This window comes from Pectinophora gossypiella, chromosome 2 (genome assembly GCF_024362695.1).
Source record: "Pectinophora gossypiella chromosome 2, ilPecGoss1.1, whole genome shotgun sequence".
Taxonomy (NCBI): domain Eukaryota; kingdom Metazoa; phylum Arthropoda; class Insecta; order Lepidoptera; family Gelechiidae; genus Pectinophora; species Pectinophora gossypiella.
The window spans coordinates 216,028-229,120 of NC_065405.1; the positions used below are offsets into that span (position 1 = coordinate 216,028).

At 39.8% G+C, this 13,093-nt stretch overlaps 1 protein-coding gene and 1 long non-coding RNA gene across 8 annotated transcripts in view; one reads left to right on the top strand and one right to left on the bottom strand.

Moving 5' to 3' along the window:
- Positions 1-13,093, bottom strand: part of LOC126373913 (zwei Ig domain protein zig-8-like) — a 505,869-nt gene that overhangs the window by 126,498 nt on the left and 366,278 nt on the right. The window lies entirely within an intron of this gene.
- Positions 8,404-10,307, top strand: LOC126374218 (uncharacterized). The gene is made up of 3 exons (XR_007567411.1): positions 8,404-8,722; positions 9,135-9,361; positions 10,035-10,307. It is a non-coding gene; the product is annotated as an uncharacterized LOC126374218 (long non-coding RNA).

The window sequence follows — 13,093 nt, forward strand, 5'->3', positions numbered from 1 at the left end:
AAAAACATATCCATCAAATTATGTCATAATTGGGTGCCCACCGTGTCGAACTTGACATTTAACGGAGAAACTGGCCGAAGTACGCAAAAAAATGGAAGGTATAATTGTTTACAATTTACCCAATAACCTGTGTCCAGTAGTGAAATGCTAAAGGTTAGATTATATTAGATTGGACTTTTACTTTAGACTGTTACTTTATTAATACACCGCCTATTCTCAGCTTTTAGTTGCCTCTGGTAGAGGAATCTTGATTTAGACCCATAGGTCAACATTTACGACACTAGTTTGTAGGTCAAACGTGTTCGAGTTGGACCTCCTTCCTAGATTTACGACACGTGAAAATTGCCTAGACCGACCCATCCGCTTTAATACGTAATTTGTGCTCCTTTCATCAATGCATATATATTTAGAGACACCAGAGTAGCACAAGAGATTGTTTAAAATTCCTAAACTAAACTTGATTTTGTTCTAAACACCTTATATTAAAAAGTCACAAGTTGATAAAAGATGTTGACGTGCAAAGACCGAGGGGTTGCTACAGTAGATGTTATGGACCCCGCCCCCGCCCCCCGCCGAATCTAATAAAAGACATGAATGTGTGGAAACTATCTTTATATGAATACTGATGAGATATACTTGGAACCGTTCTGTACACACACCCGGTAACGCGGCGTAACATAATAATATCAATTTGTGATTTGTTCTCTAGTTGTGTGGCTATACCAGGCTATTGTCTTCGTTTTCCTTTTGATTTATCGAAGTAGTTCCGACTACACTTTCCTGACAAAATTACTGTTTCACAATAAAGGCTGTGAGTATAACATAATAAACAACGTAAAGGTACCAATCAACGTAACAATTAATTTAACTCGGCCGCTATAAACGCCGTGTTTTTAGGTTACCATACCTCCAATTACTTGTATAGCTTGCTTAACTGCCACCTTAGGGAAGGAATTACGGAGACGGCTACAAAACGCCCATGTAAACAAATGGGAACACTTACATTCGAGACAATAAACCAGGAGAGCATCTTACGCCGCGCGGCTGTGTGTTACACGCGTTGCGTCGCCCACAATAAAAAGGCAGGTATTATTTACAAAAAGCCGTTTGCTCCGAAATGGATGTTAACGCGCCGGCGAATGGAGCAGATTGTTGCAATCCGGGCATAAATATTTCCACTACGGAAAAACATAAACGGGACAAAGTGCCGCATCCATCACTCCCACACGGCATACGACGGCGGGCCACGAGATGTGCGGCCCGCTCACCACACTACACCGATAATTTCACTAGATCACATAATACTGCCACACTAAGCAGCGATAACCACGCGCGTTTACTAGCCCAACACTATTTTTAAACGAAATAAATTTATTACGCGCTATTCAAATGACAAAGAGAGGTTGGAAATATTCGCATTTGTGAATTCATGTATCACCCGTATGGCTGTTTACGTATTTGTCACGATATGAAATCTCACGGGCGATCAAATATGAAAATGTTTGTGGGGAACAAAACAATACTAGTATCGCAATCCCAACATGCTTTCATGGTCGCAGTAACATGTGAAACATAAATAGTTTTTATGGTCAGCATAGCTGCGTTAACGAATATTTCTTCACGTTACCGTGTTTTCTCGCATGTTAGAGGACTCTGTGGCTCAATAATGATTCTGACGCCAGGTGAGATAGGTCATCGACCTTACGACCATCTGGAGAAGATAGACTCTTCACATCTGGAAAGATTGATAAAGAACGGACAATTTATCAAGACAATAATACGAGGTAACATTTTTTCCCATCCAGTGTTGCAAGGCGCGGTGTAATAATTACAAACATCATTCATGTGGACGTTGTTCGAGGCTTGATAACGTAAATCCGTCTTAATAAAATGACCGTCAGCGCGGCGATGGCCGATAAATTGCCTCGAGACAACATCTGCGGCTCGGAGGCCTTTGACGGACGAACGGACGGCCCAATCCGTACTGTCACGCACGTGTTAATTGATAAAGTTATACAGGGTGCCTAAAAACGCCTCATACAGCTTTTAATTTTAAAATGCTATTTAATATCTGCGTGTATGTCCAATAACGATATTAGGCTTTTGGATGAAATGGTCAATGTGACATTTTGAGACCACCTGCAGCTACTGTGCGCATGCTTGCAGATAATTCGGAAATCCTCGACATAACGACGTCTATTTATGATTTTTGTGTAAAATGATGACGAATTCCAGGTAACGGTTTATTTCACAGAATAAATCAACATTAATTACAGCACACCACAGTATATATTTAAATATATTTGTTATCTGCTACATACATACATAAACTCACACTTGTAATCCCTAATTGGGTGGGCAGAGCCACAAGTAATCAAAAAGAATTTGTAACCACTGTTATTACGAAGTCCTAAGGTGGATGTTTTATTTACTATATACAAGTATTTGCACATTATCGTCCGGAAACACCGGTATGCGAAGATGAGAGGATCAGATTAAAATAGCGCAAGCTGAGAACAACCCCCGTGTGTTGTGTTTATGTCCGTTATCACATGGGTCGTAACAGGTATTCGAATTGCGAAATTGGGTCAAATTGTGCGGTAACACGGGGACTGAGTGCGAGGGTCCGCAGACGGGCCTTTTAATTATCAGCTGCAGATTAAGTGATCAATGTTCTTTCACGCATCTCCGGATTTGTCCAGGCCCCCTCCCCCCCCCCCGGACCGGTACCCCCCGCCCCCCTCGGCCGTCAAAGGGGCGCTGATAGGCGCTATCTGTTTCATTTTGATTTTATGTGCGACAGGTCCTTCACAAATTTAGGGTCGCTCTCAAATTGTTGTTGCTCGACACGTTTTGTCTTTCCAATAGATCTTTTGACTGTTATGTAAATCGAGACGACAGTGTAAAATGTTTGTGGCGTCAAAAGACGTAAGGGTGTGTCTACCTTCACGATTACATGTACATTGAAGTTCCCAAAAGAATTGGTGTTTTTTTATACTTAGAGAAACTGAATTTGAGAAACTATTTAGCTTTAAATAGAAATAAAATATATATCGTAGTAGCTGCGTCTGGAAATGAAACAAAACGAAATGAAATTTATTGTAGTAAATGTGGTCATACATAGACCGCGTAATGTAATTTTGTATCATAGGTAATTGATGTCACGTATTTTTTTAAAAACTACAATAGCCAACAGCCTCCGCGCTCTAGTGGTTAGAGCATTACGCTCACGATCTGGAGGTCCGGGTTCGATTCCCGATGGGGACATTGTCGAAATCACTTTGTGAGACTGTCCTTTTTTTGGTAAGGACTTTCAGGCTTGAATCACCTGATTGTCCGAGAATGTAAGATGATTCCGTGCTTCGGCGGGCACGTTAAACCGTTTGTCCCGGCTATTAGCCGTAGAAACACCTCCACCAACCCGCAGTGGAGCAGCGTGGTGGAGTATGCTCCATACCCCCTCCGGTTGATTGAGGCCTGTGCCCAGCAGTGGGACGTATATAGGCAGTTTATGTATGTCATTTAGTTTTCAAGATTTGTCCCTCGATTATGGCAAAAAGCTCGTTTCTTATTTCAAGACTTGAGATGAGAAGTGGGGGTATAAGTGGGTATATACACCTGTCTGCATGCCCCTTCGGAGATAGAGACATGTCTCACAAAAGCACCCACGTAGCAGGTAGTAGGCACTGTCGGACATCGATATACATAACATATTCATATTCATGTGTTGGGCGCAAGGCAAGAGGAACAGCACTGCCCTATTTTTTCCTAAAAGTATCATGGAAAACGCTAAACCGACAAGAGAGCTCTCTTATATTAGTGATGATAATAATGAATTGTTTCATGAATACATCTCCAAACCATTCATTCCAAACATCTTTCTGTTACTTCCTATGACGTCACTTCACGTCTAGTTTCACAGCTGATACGTCACAGCAGCCCAGGGCCCGGTACCTAGTAGCCGTACATGTGTGCTGGTAGGCTTGTAGGCTTGTCCTGGGGGAAATCTGCGGCAAACGTAATCAGAGGGAACATTACGGCGGACACAAGCCACGTGACAGCTGCTCCGCGGAAATTGAATCGTGAGGCTTCTGTTCGATGCCAAGGGTCAATGCCTCCGACGATGTAAGGAACGTACGGAGATAACGAGATATTGTTTTACGAGGCACAGCTTAGGTACTTGTACAATTGCAATATTGACTTCAGTTATAGCTTCATCACGAACTAAAAATACGCGCAAAAGTTAATAAGACTTTTTAAATTTCACAGACAGATTAGAAGAAATCAGTATTCCGAGTACAACACACAAACTGCATATAAAGTGTCGTATCACGGAGCTTATTCTCTCACGCTACGCCGTAGCGCTGTACTACGTTCGTAGCATAATGCTACGATACGGAAAAATGTCTGCAAGAAAATTGTTTCCATTCACCCTTGACTCGGGGATCGCAGTACATTACGTCTTTACTGGCTGTGATTTGATGTGCGTGTCAAGTGAGCGCACAATGTGTGTTACTCAGGGGGCGCCCGGCGCTGCGCTGCGACCTGACAGCCGTGACTGATACGCTGACAGCCACACCTCCGCCGCAGCCGTCAGCGAAATGGCGCCGGAACGAACCTCGCTCCCTCACAATGGAACTCTTCAAGTGAATTTAGATCTCTTACCATTTCAAGGCCTCAGGGGAATTTGAATGACGCGTCATTAATCACATTGTGTTTGCTGAATCTAAATATTTCAAAATATCTTTTATCACTCTAAAAGGGTTTTCATTAACGCTAAACAATAGTAAAAAAGGGGTCGGTGGTATTGTTCCCGCTCTTTTTTCATTGTTTTACCAGCCACTTTACTCTTTAATTGCAGCGGGGTTTTATCCACTAAATGTGGCTTTATTTAAGAGATGAAACTCCCTACAATTCTAAGCTATTAGTTTACGTGTGAGGGAGCCGTGCGACCTCTTGAGCCATGTTTAGCTTTGCTTGCAGCAGTAATTGCAGCCATTCCTGCGGTTGCTCTAAGCAATAAGTCCGCCTGTCGGCGTGCGTTGCCCGCATTTCTCCGCACTCGCTCAGTTTTGCTCTATTTTACGTATTTGCTCTGCTTGCCCGTCCGGAGCGAGTGTGCTTGAAGTTTATTAGAAAATATATTTCTGGTTTATAGCTGCGTTTGTTTGAACACGGGTATTTGTACAGCTCTAGGACGTTCCTGGTAGCTGTGTGTGTGTCTAGAGTGACGATACTAGTGCTGAATATTAGGTGCCAGAATTTATCATTATATGAAGAAACTAGCTTTTGCCCGCGATTTCGTCCGCGTGGCGTGTTATAAAATAGAGATCTTTGTGTGTATGGGAGTGCATGTCAAATTTCAAGCATCTAACTTATGCAGTTTAGATTTTTTTTTGATAAGTACAACATTTTTTCCAGCTAACTCCCATTTTTCAAAATACAGCCATAACTAAACTTTATACTTACTAAGGTATGTATGCATGCTAGATTGAAAACATCTACTCGTATCTTACGCGGTTTACATTTTTTCATACAAATGTTTTTTGCTGCTAACTCCCGTTCCCGTGGGAATTTTGCAATATCCTGTTGCAACTAAGCTTTAAGTTTACTAAGGTACCTGCATGCCAAATTTCAAGCGTCTAAATTAAGTGGTTTAGATTTTTCATACAAAAGGATTTTCCCGCTAATTCCCGTTCCCGTGGGAATTTCGGCAATTCTTTTCTTAGTGCACCTCTACGGTACCTAAGCTACGTCCCTTCTAAATTTCAAGTGCCTACGTTTAGCCTTTAAGGCTGTGCGTTGATATGTCAGTCAGTCAGTTTCTCCTTTTATATATTTAGAAGATATGACAGATATTTAGAATATAAAATTCTCTTATAATTGTGATTGTAGCATTATACACACACTCAGAAAATTTATTTGATAATGATTCGTAAAATTCGTTATTTATATGAATTACTCGGACTGAAGCTTAAAGCCGTAGTTACGTAATTACGTTTCCGTGAAAATTATTTTAACAGAGTAACAGAGAGATTCAACTTGTGCTCGTCGTCCTATCAGGGAGGGCAGATCAACGAGTCACCATAAGACAAACTGCAGCCACAACTACTGTAGATACTGAATTTTTAAGACGAGTCGATGGACAGGGCCTAATTGTTACAATTCGTCTAAAAAAACAAGTTAGTCTCGACTGATACTGACATAAATAAAAATACAAAAAAGCGAAAGGTATATTTTCATACACATGTTTTCTTCCTACATTTAGCGAGGAGAATAAAGATTCATTCATTTTGCGTTCCGTTTTTTTGTACGACAGTCCCCCCCTCAAGGCCCCTTTTTAAAAATAATCCCATAGCCTACGGATCACAAACAGCTGAACGCTATATTTACTTTCAGTAGAGAAGTTAATATCATTATGTTCACATAGCAGTACAGTGCGCCACGTAATTTGGATTCCAGTTTAAATTAAATGAAAGTCGGTAATTCCAACGAGTGATTAATTGGAGTAAAGTAAATCGTATCTTAGTTCGTGAGTGGGGGATGAAGCATCGTTGTGGTTGTGAGGGCGCTGGTGGGCTATATTTAGAGTCGGTATGTCAACAGGTCTAGTGACGCCCAACAGGATGGATACCACCTCAGTTTAGTTGGAGTTTGAGTTGGTGTAGTCGGCTCTAATTGGCATTCTGTAAACAAAAGGAGTCAAGTGCAGGAGTCACTGCCACTGATTTAAATGTATGGAATTGACATAAGGTGACACCATTGCCGCTTCCGTGGTCTAGTGGTTGTGAGCGTTGGGCTCACGGTCCGGAGGCTCTGGGTTCGATTCTCGGTGGGGACACGTGTAACAAAAACACTTTTTGAGACTATCCCTGGTTTGAATAGGACATTGCAGGCTGAAATCACTCTTGATACGGTGGACATTTTGATAGAGTGGACTAGATGGACCGAAAGGATTGTCTTCTAAGACAATTCTGTGCTTCAGAGGGCATGCAGAGCAGTCGGTCCCGGCTACATAAGTAAGTGGTCATTATTTGAGTCATATTAGGGGTGACCGACTTGAGCCTTTGGCGGTTCAATAGCAACCCTGACGGATGATAAGATCGGTCATTGACCTCACAATCCATGAGAGAAGATGAAAATTGTCGCCATTTTGTTGCTTTGTCGGCTGTCAGCTTGATGTCTAGATAACTCCTAATCACTTTAATCAATTTGGAAGCTTTGCATATGAAGGTGAGCAAACTGATCAGCAGGTAATTATCTCCTCGTATTTATAGTCATTAATTATTTACTGAAACCATAATGTTTATAAATCATTATACTCATAAATATTTTAATAGGCGTAGCATTTTTACTACGTCTCACTTTTTCTTCTACAATGTCTTAGTGGAGGCGAACTGCAAAGAAAGCCAAATTTTTAACTAAATACTGTTAAACTACGTCACGAATAAGACTTTGACAAGCCTTCGAAGTTAAATTAATATAATGAAAGTGATCAATTCTAATGATTACTTTTCAACCGTTAAAGTAATTGGAATTTGGAATCCTTATGATTTTATCATTTATATTTTGAATGGTAACGTGAATATCTGATTTGATTAGAAATCGATGTGGCTGATGACAGACGCGCCAGAGGCGACAAATTGTCCGGATGTGGGTCAGCCACGTGGCTCGTGTGGACTGATATCACTCGACGTTGTAATTATCAGGGCACGCTCGCGCGGCACTGTATTACGCTTTAAGATAAATTATAGGCTGCTTTCTGGACAATTACCCAGTGGTTAGGTGAAATGATGCCTGGAAAGTTATATACTTTTTTTTGGTTAAGCCGTGGGTCCCGGTTACTGCTTACTGATGTAAGTAAGCGTCATACGAGCCGTCTTTGGCGACTCACTAACGATCCTGACGTCACACACGATAGAAGAGAAGATTGAAGAAGTCTATAGTAAATAACAGTAATGGTAATGGTGGGCAGTAGTGTTGTAGTCAACACAGCTGGCGAGGAGAGAGTGTGTATACTATATACTTCTTTCTATCCCTTTTGAGATGATATCAAGAGAAATTTCCCGTCGCAAAATAATGTTTTTTTTTGTTTACTTTCAATTCCATATTTTGACGTTAACTCAGAATAATGAGCTGAGTCATCCCTTTTAGTATTCTTTACGATGTTATTTACACCCCGTACAAGTACATACAGGTAGCCACACAAGTGTGTACGCGTGTTAGTGAAACTGTAACTAGTACCACAGATCATATAATACTAACGTACAGATGCCTCACGTCATACAACGAAACTGTGCCGTTCTAACTCGGGCAATTCTTCGGGCTATTTTTAGTTCTAATAAATGACCACTAGATGCCGCTAAAACGCCCCTTTTTTAGCGGCATCTAGTGGTCATTTATTGATGGGATCGAACGAATCGAGCGACATCTAGTGAAATTTCAGCTTACTGAGTGCAAGTTATTGCAAGCACAATATATTTACTTAGAGTTAGAGTAAAATTAAGATAATAGATGGCGCAAACGGATTTTTTTTTCTCAACGTTGACATGTTAGTATTATAATCTGTGACAATGATCTGTGACATTGTCAAGGTGACAGTTGTTAGTTGACATACGATTATATCTGATGTTTGGTGGGCAAAGAATACAAGGTCTTTGTTTGGTGGGGTTTATTGATTACGTCTTCATTTTGTATTGGCAAAAATATATCTCCAACTCCTGTAAGTATCTAATTAGTTACTAAAACTGGAAGATAATTAAAAACATGGCTAAGGTCCTACCTAGAACGCAATCGTCCCTTATCATCCCGGGCGTGTCGTAAACCCGACTGAGGAGAACCTTTATGAAAGACAAGTCTTTTCTAGCATGATGAAACATTACATTGGACCACCGGTTAAGCACCTGAGGACTTTGTATAAAGTGCTTCCAAATTGGTCTCTGCTTACTCGTGGCTCTGCCCAGCCTAATCGGGATTACAGGCGTGAGTATAAGTATGTATGTAGTAGATACTTTTTTGTGTAGCTGTCACCTATCTATGGTACAAATCATAATATACTGTTTGTTGAAAAAAAGTTAAATAAGTCTAGTTAGGCAGTGAGCGTGTTGTGAATTTAAGCCTGTAATTTATTTCAGATCTCTAAAGACGATGATAACCATTATGAAGAATGACATGCAAAGGCTATTGGAACCACATATCAACAATTTTCTGACCATGACCAAGTGATGAATATGATACAAGTCTACCTCATGAAAGCCACACTACTTTTCAAAGAAAAATATTTTCTTTGGAGTTGTAGGTATTATAGTGAAAACTTAATCCTGACTTCTGTTCTGCATAAATGAGAATCGCACTATGCCAGGTATGCATGCTTAAATTATTATCCCATTAACCCATTTCTTTGAGCCCGAATATCTAAATGTTCAATAAAGTAGATAAATTTCAAACTCCTCGGATTACATGCGTAATAGGTCATCCATGTGTCTAAATGTAAAAAATAGAGCCTACTATTACTACTCATTGGTATATGAGAGTATTAACTCACACTTACTCTCCTTCTCAGGGCGGACAGAGCAGAGATTTGGCACACAAGTTTTGTCATACATTGCAATATACCTACTATTATTATATAGTCACTATTACTCTAATATAAAATAGGTCATAATGGTAGACTTGTTTGCATCTCAAACGATGAACCCGGTTCAAACCCTGGTACCGGACTTGCATTAATTTAATTTAAACAGTTCACATCTAGCACAGTTGGCCTGACCATTATAGGTAGCGATACCGCCTATCGTTAGCCTAACGGAAAGCTCGTGAGGTGCGTGTGCTTAGTTCATCTTGTGATGAATGTTACTTTGACTACCTCAATGGGATGCAAGATCTTGCTTATGTTATGTTATTATATTATCTGTGATACATAGATAAACTAATGCCTATAATACCTAATGGGTGGTAGAAATGTTTTGTTCTGAATATCATTGCCGATCAAAATAAATGTGCTCTTTTAATAACTATTATATTTTCATTTGTAGGTAACATAATATAGCGAGTACCCTGGTTGAGTCAAGATAATATAAAATAAGTGGAAAGATAATGTGGCCCAAGTAGTAAAGGAAAGGATGTGCAAACAGCCGAATGTGAATCTGGCAATAATGTGCCTGTTTAAATGAGTTTTAGTTGAGTACCAAATAGTTACCTAGGTTTTCCTGGGAAAAACACTGATCCAGCTTTTCTGATTCAACTGAGTTTGTGTATGGTTTTGAATAAATAACTAAACAATAGAAATGTGTCTTTTTTATTTTACTATCCCCTTTCCATTACATAGATAGATATCATTTAAAGTAACTATAAATAATTAATTGTTCATTACAATTTGTATAAAAGTAGTATTAGTATATTATAATTAAGATACCTACTTGATTATTAAAATTAACAAATTTAATGAAGTTGGATTTTTTTTTAATGACTAGAATGAAAATACAATAAATATTCAATTAAACTACTTCTTTAATTCAAAAGGTATTACATTTTGTTATTGTTAGATACAATACTAATTTCTTTTTTAACACTTTGCATTTTGGCGTGTCTTCAGTAATTGACAACCGTCTTCTCTTCGGCGTGTTGCACTGGTATGCTACTGCTGGCGGCTCCACGAGCTCTTCAAGTTCGCAGTCGCGAAGCCGTTTATTTTTGTACACCTTTTTCGGTGTCAGTACTTTAAAAGTACCTGATGAACCTAAAACGAAAAATAGTATGTATTAAATAATGTCGTGAATCTTATCTTCTTATCGTGGGTGGAATACCAGCCTCATCAACCCTAGTGTCAGGGTTATGATTGAGTCGCCAAAGGCCCCAAAAGATGAATGTAAAGCAAAGTTGTTGGAGATAACAATACCTAACATAAAGGAAGAAAAGGGCAATTATAACATTCATTAAAGTAGGTAGGTAACTAACGTATTAACGTAGCCATTTTATAAATATTAAAATGTGTATGATAAGTGATTCCTAAAAGATAGACATAGGTAGGTACTTATAAAAAACCACAATACATTGTTTTGTTATATCTCAAAACCATTAGGCAGCTTTTTCGATGAAAGCTCCCACTAGTCTTGATTTTTTTCGGACATAGATTGAACATCAACGCTCAAAAAGTGGGACGCAAAGTTACTGTTAATATAGCGACGTGACAGTATTTCTCCGCGGTGCGCGATTAGGCGCCGAACTGGCAACATGCGAAGTGCGTGGTAAAAAGTTGCAAATATAGAAGCTCAAAGAAAAAAATATGTAACACTTCTTGTAAGTCATGACATTGGTGCTAATTCCTGTAAACACATCTAACTTTATTTTAAGTTATATCTGTCATTATTATTTTTTTTCTTTTGAGATAGCCGCCAACAAACAGACGAGCGAATGGCGTGGGAGCTTTGTTTTATAATATTATTATAATGACAGATAGAATAAAAAAATAATAATGACAGATCTCTCAATGCGTCTTATCGGGGCTTCGGGGGATGCTAGGGCTGGTAGTTATTTCTGTCAGAGAATTAGCCTGGCGATTCAGAGGGGTAATGCTGCCAGCCTGTTGGGCACCTTGCCTCGATGTGACGCATTGGAGGAGGTGTTTTATTTATAGGGTGTGTTTGTTTTGTTTTTGTTTGAATAAATTGATTTTAATTATAATGACAGATATAACTTAAAATAAAATAAATAAAAATAATGATTAGATTACTGACGTGTTAAAGGCAACCAGACGAGATATAGAATGTAAACAAAGTTTCAGAGGTTCAAAACATTTATATTTGAATAAATTATCATAAAGTTCGAATTTTAATCGCTGTCGTCTGTACTAGACAAAGATGATTCGTCGGAAGAGTCCGAGTCAGCTGTGTTTATGATAAAACTATCTATCGTATTATCAATCATGTTGTCAATACTGTGTTTAAATCAACAACTACTCATAATACCAGCAAAAATCAAAAATAAAAGTAACAGAAACGGAATAATAAGAACAAAAATCTAAGTAGGTAAATACGGGGACGAATAACCGCTATAATATATACCTATAAGCCCTGTAAGCGCGGTGCACTGTTTTGTACAAGATTGTAAACAACTACGTCTCAATTCCGTGTGTCGAGCAACTATAGACTTTATGTCATTATAAAGATAAGATCCATTCTAGCTTGTTGCGTTGCGCGAGGTCACGTGTTATTACGATTGTAGGTAAGTAGGTAGGCAGGTACCTACCTACTGGCTGAGTCGCGCAAACGCAAATGATAGGTACGTACGATGCGATGCGATGCGTAGTAGGTACCTAGGTATGTAGGTAAATCTGCCTGTATGTTTGTTACCCCTTCAGGCTTAAACAACTGGTTACGTTATGGTAGGTTACATTACCTACCCATCTACGACAATCGCCGTCTGCGTAAAGTTGAAAGCGAAAAGCTACTTTTCTACCTATAGCTACCTAACTTACCTAGGTAGATACGATTTCTGTGTAGATCTTAATGGGGTGGAGAATTGGGAGGCATTGCTTTCTTTTGCCTATGTTGGGTTAAGGGTACCAGCTAAAAATTCTCCTGGGAACATGACGGCAAAAGTCAAAGCTAACGTCACTTCCTTCGATTCAAACCTCTATGCCGATAACGCGGGATTGGAGTTGGACCGTAAGGTGCGCTCACCTAAGAAAATGATCGAGTCTAAGGTATTTGAGGGGGATCTTAGGGGGGCTGTGCGTCTGTTGTTATCGGAGGACTCGTACGCGCGACAGGAACCCAGCACTTTAGCGGCTTTAAGATTGAAGCACCCAGCTCCATCCCGTCCTCTTGATTTCCCACCTGAGCCAGGAATTTCTTTAACCCCGGTATCAGTGACTATAGAAGAGGTGGTGTCCGGTCTTGACTCATTTTATAGCGGCTCTGCTGGGGGCTTGGATGGGTTACGTCCTGCCCACCTCAAAGAGTTAACGTCCGTGTCAGCTGGGGAAAACGGTCAGAAACTTTTGGGGTGTTTGGCTAAATTAACAAATTTTTTGCTCAGCGGGCAAGTAAATCCTCTGGTGTGCCCATACCTGTACGGTGCTTCTCTCTGCGCT